We start from the raw sequence: 12,619 nt of genomic DNA, 5'->3' as shown, positions 1-12,619 counted from the left end.
GTCACTATGCGGATTCGTTGTTAAACGGGGCGCCCCTTAAGCGAGGCACCACTGTATAATGAACATTCCTACACATCCTTCAAATAGGATCTTCTTCTTTGCGAGGGCTCAGTATGGTTGTTGACATCCTGTTTCTGGTCAATGGGTCAGCTACTCCTTGTCTCTATAGTTTCAATTACTTCTAGCTTTATAAGTAAGAACAAAATAAAAACTTTTTTTAAAAAAGGAGAAAGATGTGATGGCACCTTAAAGACTAAACTTCTATATTTTTTTAATGCCGGCTTTCATGGACAAAAGGGACGTGGTGGCGCTGTGGGCTAAACCGCAGAAGCCTTTGTATGCTGCAGGGTCAGAAGACCAGCAGTCGTAAGATCGAATCCACGCAACGGAGTGAGCTCCCGTCGCTTTGTCCCAGCTCCTCGCCAACCTAGCAGTTCGAAAGCATGCAAACGCGAGTAGATAAATAGGTACCATATTGGTGGGAAGGTAAACAGCGTTCCGGGTCTAAGTTGCACTGGCCATGTGACAACGGAAACTGTCTTCGGACAAACGCTGGCTCTACGGCTTGGAAATGGGGATGAGCATTGCCCCCTAGAGTCGAACACGACTGACTAAATGTCAAGGGGAACCTTTACCTTTTTTTTTCATGGACAAGGCCACTTTATCCACAAAAGCTCACATTAAAAAAATTAAAAGTCTTTAAGATGCCACCACAATTTTGTCCTATTAAATTTTTGTTTGTTTGTTTTTATCTAGTCTGTGCAAACACAGTGCAACTTACCTCTTCCAGCTTTCTGGAAACTCACAGAGACTGCCTCTATTTGTGAGAGCCCATGTTTGCATTTGCCAACTCAGAGTCACACATACATTGTATGCAGAAAAACAACTTCTGATCAATCCAGTTTCAGATTTATAGGGACTCAATCAGCTGCTAATGTGGGGAGGGGGATCTGCAACAAAACATTGTACTGTACTGTATCCTGACTCCTCACCTACCACAACCACTAGCTGCTGCTTTTATTGGAGGGCCCGAAGAGAACCAGCTGTCAGATATACTTTGTATGTATGTTGTACCAAGGTGAAAGATACTTTCCTGAGCTTTTACATGCAATGTCATGAAGCCCAGTAGTCTTCTGTTTAGGCTCCATTGTGTATGACTAAAAGTTTCTTGCTTTGTACTCATTCAGCCAATGTATGATAGCAGCGCCTAATATGCAGCTTTTCCTTCAATTTTGCTGCTAAGCTACAGCCTCCTAGAATCAGCTTCAGAATAAGATGTGGGTTTTTCCCTGCTGCACCAGAAAGTTTCAGTACCAGCTAGTTACGTTAGTCAACTCCCTTGACCTAACTAGCTGGTACTGAAATTAGAGGTTCTCTCCTCTAGTTGTCCTTGCTGGCTGAGATGCATCAAGTGCATAGTAGCAATAGTGAGATTCTAGTTATGGGAAGCCCTCTCCAGATAAGGTTGGCTGGTACCATCATAAATCTGCACGGAACAAGGACTAATCCACCACGCTTTCAGAACCAATTTTTCCATAGTGTTTTTACTCAATGCTTCTTTTGTTTTAATCTGCATGATCATCTTTGTATCATTTTTTGCTTTATATTGCGAACTGCCCAGATGACATTTTGTTCTGGGTCAACCTTTAAAAGCTGAAAGTAAAACAATAAACAGGCAAGGAGTGTGATATATAAGCAATACTATCTGGTACTGTTCCAAATGGCCGTAAAGTCTGGGGAAGAAATTGTGAAATTATGTCAATATGATTATCCCAAATTAAACACTTTTTATTATAAAACTGCAGTTAATGTTTTCATTTTATTTCCACTGGGAAATAAAATAACACACAGTCCTCAAAATGCCTTCAGTGTACTAATAAACAGTAGCTTCAGGCTGTTTGCATTGTCAAGGAAAATAGCTGAATTGCACTTACTGTGATGAATTTAAAAACACATTTGCAAGAAAACGATAGTAATGTTGGGACAAACAAGAAAATATTAAATCATGCTGAGAGGAAAAAGACCTGTGCACATAATTGAAAAATGTCATGGTCTAAGTGACTGGTATAGCAGAAAATTATGAAGAAAATTTTAGTCATGCTGTGGCAAATCATTTAACACCTGTCAGAAGTTAAAACAACTTTTCTAGTGACAGAATTGCTGAATTAAACCAAATCTAGTTCCATTATTAGTTTTTGTTGTTGTTGGCAAGACTGCCTTCCATTATTCAAGGATGATAGCATTCAAACTTCTGAGAGCTATTGTAATTGAATGTCTTTCCAAACCTGAATTAAAATGATGTACATACATTGAACCAGTTTTGATGATTTGCCTGCCACTTAAGATTAAACTTCTTTCACAAAGCTTCTGAAGAATTAAGATTGTATATGTAGCCATAAAGATGATTATTCTAAGTTTCTAACCATTTCATTCTACAGTCAGAGCAGTATTCATTAATGGAGATCTTTCGACTGAGACTGCAGTTTTTCTCTGTGTTATGTAAACTATACTTGTTTATTTCCTGTGAAGCAGAGTTGCATAATGTACAGGGCACTCGCACATATCTGAAAATGTAGTTAAGGGTGTTCCTTATCAAAATAGGCATGGAATGAATTTCATAAAGTCTCATTTCCATTTTAATATAAGCATATTCCAATCCAAGATATTATATAATATTAGCACTTACAAAACTATAGAAATGTAAGCATGCCTACACTGAAGGTTTAAAAAAGCTCTAGACTACACATGAGAAAAAGATATTGGCAATGACCATGGAATGCACACAGAAGGCAGCGTAGTATCTCTCTTAAAGTAGCTCTAGACCTTACAGTATGTATTGTCAGATGGATTGAGTACTGTTTGTGTTGTTAACTACCTAACATTTAAGAGCAATGTGCACAAGAAAGATGTGCAAGCTTCAGAGGTACATACGATTAATTATTCTTTACTGAGCAAATTTCCTTTGAGACGTTACATAAATCCTGTAACAGCTACAGCAGAAGGGGGAAGTACTACCTACAAAGAAACAGTTTGTCATTGTGTGCTGTCAAGTCGCTTCCAACTATGAATGAGCAATCTCCAAGATGCCCTGTCCTCAACAGTTCTGCTTATCTCTTGTAGACTCAAGCCTGTGGCTTCCTTTAGGGTGTCAGTCCATCTCATATTTGGTCTTCTTAATTTCCTGCTGCCTTCCATCTTTCCTAGCATTATTGTTTTAATGCTGGATTTCCAGAAAATCCTGCCGTCTGATGATGTAGGACAGCCTCAGTTTCAACATTTTTGCCTTCAGAGATTATTCAGGCTTGATTTGATCTAGGACTCACTTGGTGTTTCTGGCAGTCCAGGTATCCATAAAACTCATCTAGCACTACATTTCAAAAGAATCATATTTTAAATGTCAGCTTTCTTAACTGTCTAGCTTTTGCATGAAATTAGGTTTTTCCCTAATAGCTAAGATGTAACTAAGTTACATTAGAGTTACAATTGAAGAACCAGTATCTTATTGGCTCTTAATACCAGCATAAGTGCAATGGTATAAATTGTGGCAGTGAATTGCTAGTTGAGGAGCTGCTGTTTGCATTCCTCATTGAATACCTGGCTTGGTGCCCAAGGACAAATACAAGTGGCAACTCCTTAACTAGCAGCAATTCATTGCTTCAGTTTGTGCCATCACATTTATGCTGAATTAAATAACCAATCTTACTCCTTTGGAGGTGTAGTTGTAACTTTATAGTTGTGTAATTAGAAAAGAGGAGCCACACCATACTAAATGATGGAGATGGAATAACACATGGTTCAAGTTTGTAATGGACTCTGAGAGTGGTGTGTTTTAAGCAATCAAAAAGTAATTATTTTGGTGACTTTTTGAGAAATGGAAAAGTAAATTTTAAAAATTGCAACTATAGCTATAATGGTAATTTACTGGTTTTTGATGTTTTAAACTATACTGTTAACTTCTTAAATGTAACTTTTGAAATTCTGACCTGGAAACACCAGTAGATTTGATGATTGACACCGCAGTATATCTTGTGGATTGATTCTGTGAGCTGCTCCATAAACACTGGAGTTTCTGGGATCTAGACATTAGAATCTGAGGACTAGGATTATCTAACTGTGATCCCATTCACTTCAGAAATGCAGGAGCAGTCAGTTGCTCCACAGAGATGGAACTGGTATCGATCTGTGATGAATGCCTGTGTCCATCACCTTTGGTTTACTGTCTGTGGGTTCTTCTGTGATAACAGAGCCCAAGCGTAATGTGCTTGTATTAAAATAGAAGTAAGGTTGGACATATGGATAAGAGATCCAGGGGATATGGATACGAAGCATGAACTGTGGTCCAGTCCTGCCCCCCAAAACTAGCCCAGTCCACTTACCAGGTGTTTGTCATGCACATCCATGAACATTGTTGTGCCAATCACAGTGTCAAAAGGTTCGCCTTTCCCTTCAGGCGGCCCCTCCATGTCAGCAGGAAATAATAAAGGTTGAGTCCTTATAACTTTAACAACAGAACTTTTATTGCCACTTCCACTCTCCAGCACTTCCTTTAACGGTTCCAACGGTTTACAACTTGATAACAAAGCCTCATCAACATGCTCCAAACATTGAACATAGTCCCAAGGGGTTAACGGCGATGGTCCCCAAAGGGTTTCTTGTAACCCCATTGAGGGGGTGGGGGACTCCTCTTGGCACAGATTGTCCCACAGCATTTGTGCCGAATCCACCCCCTCTCATCCGGACCCTCCTCAAACTCCCCTCTCTTCCCACCGCGCTCTCGCTGCTCTTCTTCTTTCCACGGAGCCACGGTTACTTTCCACTCTTGGGTTGGTGTACGCACCGGTGGATATTGGTGAGGTGAGGGATCTGGCAAGAGTCCGCCCACTCGCAGGTTTGGGAAATCTCTTATTAAACCTTGGGTGCGAACTTTCTCAAATGCTTGTCTTTTTTCATCTTTCTTCTTTCTCTCATATTCCTCCACCACCGCACTAAACCACACTACTCCCTCCTTCCCCTTCTCTCCACTTCCAACTGTCACTCCTGACTCCTCCCACTCCCCTTCAGCCAAGCACACTTCCACCTTTACCTCCCCTTCTTTATCTGTTAACCCTTTCCTCTCTTCTTTATTACTTTCGCTGCTATTCAGCTGTTCTTTCTTTCCATCATCTTTTTCCTCTTTCTTCTCTGCGGACGGCACACTCTCTCTTTCTACACCTTCACACACAGTCATAGTCCCGGTGATGTTTCCCAAACTCTCCCTGCAGCTGACTGCTCAGCAGCTGAGCAGGGAGACTTGTCTTCCCGCCTCCTCATTGCTGGCCCTTCTTTTACTGTCTTCTAGAGTTTGTCCAAACTTTTAATCTCCTAACTCCCCTCTTTGTGGCAGACATCAGAAGTTACTCTCTCAGGATTAGGTAAAGGTTAGGTAAAGGTTCCTCTTGACATTTAGTCCAGTCATGTCCAACTCTAGGGGGTGGTGCTCATCCCCGTCTCCAAACCGTAGAGGCAACATTTGTCCGTAGACAGTTTCCATGGTCACGTGGCCAGTGCAACTAGACACGGAACGCCGTGACCTTCCCAACGTGGAGGTACCTATTTATCTACTCTCATGTACATGCTTTCAAACTGTTAGGTTGGCAGGAACTGGGACAAGCGACGGAAGCTCACTCCGTCACGTGGATTCGATCTTACGACATGTCTTGCTTATTACTTTCAGCCTGTCACGCCTGACTCTGTGGCCAGAGTGCTTGACCGCTGTCGAGCCACCACCTCCTCCTTGGATCCTGGCCTGGCCTGGCTAATCAAAGCAGCCAGGCCGATAACAACTGAATGGGCCACTGCAATAATAAATGGGTCTTTCCTTGAGGGCAGGTTTCCCTCTGCCCTCAAGGAGACACTCATTAGGCCCATAAGAAAGAAACCTAATTTGGCGGCGGATGAAATTGGCAATTATAGGCCCGTCGCCAATGTTTCTTTCATGAGCAAAGTGGTCGAGAGGGTGGTGGCTGACCAGCTTCAGGCACATCTGGATGAAACAGATGCCCTGGATCCATTTCAGTCGGGCTTCAGGCCATGCCATGGTACAGAAACAGCATTGGTCGCCCTGTACGATGACTTGTTGAGGGAGGCCGACAGGGGTAAAATATCTTTGTTGGTCCTCCTCGACATCTCGGCAGCCTTCGATACCGTCGACCACGGTATCCTCCTGGTGAGGCTCTCTGAGTTGGGTATCGGTAGCTTGGCTCTGGCCTGGTTCCGTTCCTTCTTGGAGGACCGCCCCCAGAGAGTGCAGCTTGGGGAGAGTATTTCGGCCCTGTGGAGTCTCAAATGTGGGGTTCCACAGGGGTCGACTATTTCCTCAATGCTGTTTAACATCTATATGAGGCCGCTGGGTGGGGTCATCAGGGGATGTGGAGCATCGTGTCATCAATATGCTGATGACACCCAGCTCTACATCTCCTTTTCACCAACTGCAGGTGATGCCGTCCTGTCCCTCCAGCGCTGCCTGGGGCCCGTACTGCAATGGATGCAGGAGAATGGGCTAAGGCTGAGCCCGGACAAGACGGAAGTTCTGAGGGTGGGTGGCCCTGTGGATGGTGGCTTGGGAAACTCCCTCATGTTTGAGGGGGTGGCCCTGGCCGCAAAGAGTGGGGTCTGCAGCCTGGGAGTACACCTGGACCCGATGCTCACCATGGAAACGCAAGTGGCGTCGGTAGTCCGCTCCGCCTTTTTCCACCTTTTTAGACCAGAGATACCGGTAGTTGTTACACCCAGACACACATAGCATACACAGAGCACATATTTAGACCTAAATCCAGTTGCTAGTCCCATCTAGAGCAGACACATTGACTCAATTGCTGGATGGTAAATCAATTGTGACATAAATCCCATTGATTCCATAAGACTGCTCTCACTGGGGTTACAAATTGTGTTTAAGCCAAAACAATATGAGCAAGGGAAATTTGAGAAATAGAGAAGCTTTTCAAGCCTAGAGATACGTAACATGTGCAAGGCAGATATACAATTGTTCTAGGAAGTGAACAATGACAACAGTTACAAATACCAATTTCAGGGTATTTTTGAAAATTTGTATTTATAGTCTTAAATAAAACTAATAACAAAAAATAAAAATAATAAAAAAATAGTCTGCATTTCTTTCAGAATTTAAACCAAAGCTGGTTTACAGTACAGTAAAAAGAATCCAGTTTCCACACCCAGAGAGCTGTGATAAAGCAAATCAACTAGAAAACATTTTGAGGTAAGTGAAATGGGAACTGGTGTGGGGTCGTGAATAAGACTCAAGAGTGATTGGTCCAAATCTCTGCTTGGCCATGAAAACTCACTGGAGGGCAGCACAGGTAAAACCACTTCTTAAGCATTTTGCTTATCTGAAAAATCCTATTGTTGCCACAGCTGGATGTCTCTGTGTGGCACATATCAAAAACAAACAATAAAGTAAGTGCAGATTGGCCAAGGCACTGTTCGGAAACACATTTCGGAGCAAATAAAACGTTATACATGTACAAGTATGCTCCTGTTGTCGTTAAGTACAGTATTTTAAAAATTCTGTTTACTACCATGGCAACACCTCATCTGCAAAGTGGGACTGTGACCTCTTCTGATCCTTTAAAATCTTCGCTGGATTTGTTGGCTCTCACAGTGTTGCCACCAAATATGTGATCAACCCTAACCTAAATTGATTCTTGAAAAACTTTCCAAGCTCTTTATCCCTCTCTTCCATACTATAAGTAGATATAAGCAAAGCACAATTGTAAAACAGAAAAATCTCATGTATATCCAGAGAAGAGAAGTCCGAAAGATTTTGAGGAGCTTGAGCTGTCCTTTCAGAGCAGCTGTAAAGGTGTGTGGTTTGGAAGCTGCTGGCTGATTCTACAATTTTAAATCTTCTAGAGTCTCAGTATGTTTCAGTCACAGCTATGACTTCGCTCTTCACACACTGAAAGGTAATTATAGGTTCATTTTTTGCAAAGTAATCGAGTAGCAGAGTGACTACATGTTTTGCCTCATATTTTATTCTCTGCAGGCATAGATACTTTTTTAAACAATGAAAACTAGTTGATGATGTAAATAGATGCAAGACAACATGGCTAAAATTTAGGTGAAACGCAGCCAAGCAGGCAATACAGCAATTGTGCCACCGATTTGTTTTTTACTCTGTTTGTAATAGCACCATGCCAGAGGACCAACTACCAAGATTTCTGTAAAGCAGTATTAAGGTTCGTGACTATTTTGAGACACATTTCTTCACAAGTGACATGGTGAGGAAGGATGAACAAGGGAATTGTGAGTGGAGTAAGTAATACAGATAACGTGTGGAAGTAGCAACATCAAGGCTGTTGCATACTAACTAAAATTTCCACAGGGTAATGGTGTAATGAGGTGTAATATATGGAGTAAGCAATCTCTGTTGGCCCCTCCATGACATGCAGACAAGTTTGCCATTAAACAGAAGGTTTATTGCAACTGGAAAAAAAACATAGAAACAGAATATAATGTCCACAATGGATACTCCCTATGCTAACTCTCCCCTAACAGGGGGCCGGTTGTTAGTTCTTGTTGACATCTTTCTGGCAAGGACAGATGAAGCCATTCTACACCAGGAGATTGAGGACTCCATGGAGGTGTGCCAGGCAGGGCATGTTGCAGCAAGGGTGATAGATGTTGTTGGGGGGGGGCTCTGAAAGGTTGGGGGAGTTATCCCTAGACTGGATGGCATTGCCCTCCAATTTGTTTGTTTGTTTGTTTGTAGCCTGCCTTTCTCATGAAAAGTTTATATTCAAATATTTTAAAGAATTAAGCAAGTATTATATTAAAAGTGGTCAATAAAACATGCTTTAAAACATCAGAGCACAAGAAGCCATTAAAAAAACCCCAGGATGCCAGGAAAAGGCTGCCTAGGGAGAAAGGTCGTTGCCTGCCTGTAGAAAGACAGCAAAGATGGGGCCAGCCTGGCTTTCCATGGGAAGGAGTTCCAGAGTCTGGGAGCAGCAACAGAGAAGGCCCTCTCCCATGTACCCACCAAGATCACCTGTGAGGGTGGTGGCACTGATAGGAAGGCCTCCCCAATTATCTTAATTCCCAAACAGGCCCATAGAGGGACATACAGTCTTTTGCCTAATTTCACTTCAATGGAAGTGGCTCCTTCAGGACGTTGGTGCCAGCACTGATTATCTCCTGGATCGACTACTGCAGTGCTCTCTATGTGGAGCTGTAATCCCTGGAGACTACAGCGGACCCAGAATGTGACAACCAGACTGGTGGCTGTTATGAGCATATTGGATCACCTCAGTTCTGGCCAGTCTCTGGTTCAAGATTTTAACACTCATTTATAAAGCCCATCATGGTTTGTGGCCTCACTTTATTAAAGAAGGCAATATGGTTGTTTGGCATGACCTGTTCTTAACAAACTCATGCAGGCTTCTAGTTAATCACCTTGTGATTTTCTAGGTGCTCACAAATCTGCTGCTTGATTATTTTTTCTAGGATTTTCCCAGGTATTGATGTCAAGCTGATTGTAGTTTCCTGGATCCACCCCCCCTTTTTTTTTTCAAGATTTGAACCACATCAGCTCTTTTCTAGTCCTGTGGCAGTTTGCCCATGCTCCAGCACCTCTCAAAGATTTAATTCAGTGGTTCCGAGATGACATCTGCCTGTTCTTTTAGTACCCTGGGATGTAAATCATCTGGTCCAGGAGGCTTGAACTCATTCAAAGCAGCTAGGTGTTCTTTTACCACTTCCTTACCTATTTTGACCTGCTTCCCTTTCCTGTCTCCTATAGTGCTGCTTTTAATGTTGGTTATCTATTGGTTTCTTTATGGAAGACACACAAAAAAGACAGGAGGGGAACTGCCAGCTGAGTATGGTGGAGGAAAAAGGGAAAGACAGTGTTATCAACAACAATAGCACTCATATGAGATTTTCTTACACTTCCAAACTTTGTCCTAAGTCACTTACATGGCAGCACAGTTGTTGCATGTTCCTTTCCTTCACCCACCTCACTGGCACCTCCACTTACCAGCCAGTGTGCACTGCTCCATTGCTCCCTGTTGTGTAATCTTCCAGTCCCGACAGGAGCCCAGACTTCCCTTCTCCACCTCCTCCAGCAGCTGGCCACTGAGACAAGGATGTGGGGCAGGCATTCCTGTGGCGCTGCCTTTGAGTGATCAGCTACTGGAGGAGGCAGAGAAGGGAAGTCTGGGCTACTGGCCAGACTGGAAGATTGTGTCATGGGGTAGGATGGAGCAGTGCACGCTGGCTGTTGAGTGGGGATCCCAGTGAGGGGGTGGGGGAAAGGAACACGTGCAGCAGCTGTGCTGCTATGTCAACAACTTAAGACAAAGGGGCACGAAATACTTTGTGCCCATCTCTATTCCAAACTGTGCCCAGATTCAGACTTATACCAGTGGTGCTTACTTTCTTTGTTTATCATGCCCATCTGCAAGAACTTTTATTTGATGGGCATCTGGCAATTAAGTTATTGAAGAAGGGGTTGAAATCTGTATTGTTAAACATTCAAGTTTTACTTTTGTTCTATTTCAATGTTAAAATGTCATTCATCTGTGTTTAGATGTTAGCTTTTGTGATTCCAGTGGTGCAATTTTTACTTAATTTTGTGATCCATCAGTCCCAGCCTGAATTTTGTCAGAAAGAAAGAAAGAAAGAAAGAAAGAAAGAAAGAAAGAAAGAAAGAAAGAAAGAAAGAAAGAAAGAAAGAAAGAAAGAAAGAAAGAAAGAAAGAAAGAAAGAAAGAAAGAAAGAGTAAATAACAATTTGATGGGCCCCTTTGGGAAAGCATCCTATTTTAAAAGTTTAGGAATGGAGCTAACTTAGCTCTATATTTGAAAATGCCCCCAAGAAATAATATCTCCCCATCCCCAGCAGCAAAAATGAGGAAAGGTTTGTACTTCTAAAATATTTTGTTATAATTTATCCAAATATCTGATGCAGTGTTGACTCAGGCATGTTTTAGAAAGGGAGAACTGGATCTTGTCCAGTTACTTACATAAGGTTTTTGTTGCTGTATTTTAAAAAACAGACTTGTTTTTGCTATGGTCTATTGGTTGCCTAGATTAAACCTACAGTAACCTTTGATAACAGTTGTAAGTATAATATAAATGAACCATAGTGGCATTTTTCTATATACAAAACACTGCCAGTTTGGGTTTTTATTTTGTCATTTGAAGAAATATTATTATAAAAAGCCAATCTGATTCCCAAACTAGTTAAAAATTTAATGCTGCATTGGATATCTACTGAATTATCACTAATTGGCAGGCTAATCTGCGTCTTAAGTAATGCCTGAAAATTGCAAGTTTTCCAAGACAATTCAAATGCTTTGGATTCATTAGATTATGAACACAACTGTTAAAAGCATAAGAATCAGAACCATACTATATCAGATGCCAGTCAGATGCCTGTGAAAAGCCCACAAGCAGGATGTGACTGCAATACCATTTATACTATTATTTTGTATACAGTTAAGTAGACAATTACATTTTTATTTTTTAGAAATGTTACAAATGCATTCAGAAAAAAAACCTATCTTGTGCAGCCCTCTGGAGATTGTAGCCACTTCAGGATTCACGTGGGAGATTGTATGATTAAATTCTCATCTTTGTCATTAAACAAGCAGGCAAATACTCTCCCATGGAAGGCAAGAGTTTCAGGAAGAACAAGGATCTAGCTTAGCTTGGTCAACATACTAGATGTTTACGTGAGAGGATTTTTTTTTTACTGGAGGCAGGTTTTCAGCTATATTTTCAGTCCGTTATTAGAATGCTAGATTAAGAGCCAAGACTGTTGATGTTATGCCTTGTCACGTCATATTTCAATATAACAACCCTAACTGGATTTTTGAAATATTTAAGGAATATTTTTACTGTTGCCCCACAAATACACACTGCTCAACCATGAATTTCCATGGCTGAGCAAAGATTCAAAGCAAGATCTTCTGAGTCCTAGTCCATCACTTCATGCACTATACCATATTGACTCACTGGGAGCAGAGAGACTCAGGTTCAAATTTTCACTGAGTTGTAGAAGTTGTTGTTAGATTGCCTTGCTTTGCTGCATAAGGCTGATGATGTCATGTGCCATCATGGTTTTTCAGAAGTTAAAAATTTCTGATCTCCCCTCTCCAAGGGCCTGAGATGGTTTTTGGTAATTAAAAATCCCCTCTTTTGTTTCATGAACCCCAGTGCCTTCATGATGATGAAAGGTATTCTGCAGGAGCCTCAGGATCTTTGGGGAAGATATTTGAAATATTTTATTTCTAAAATGTCACTGCAGCTGATGACATTATCAGCTTTCCATGGTGTAGCTGTGTGAAGAGCTCAGCCAATGACTAATGCAGAAGGGTGATCGGTTCAACATTATTATCTCTTTGTTAAGTATCTTAAATGCCTTTCCTCGTGATTTAATATTGTTTTTCCATACCTATTAGTCAACATCCTGAAGGTACCTAAATGTATCTGTGTGTTTTAGACTTTGTACCTTGCAGTACTGCTTTGGGCTGCTTTAGCACTTTCATATATTTGATTACCCTTCAGTTGCACCAAAAGTGCCACAGTGTGTTTATTTATTCATTGAGATTTTCTGTTAT

This window comes from Pogona vitticeps, chromosome 5, assembly GCF_051106095.1.
Source record: "Pogona vitticeps strain Pit_001003342236 chromosome 5, PviZW2.1, whole genome shotgun sequence".
Lineage (NCBI taxonomy): Eukaryota > Metazoa > Chordata > Lepidosauria > Squamata > Agamidae > Pogona > Pogona vitticeps.
The sequence above is the reverse complement of the archived record's forward strand: the minus strand, read 5'-3'. Positions refer to the sequence as shown.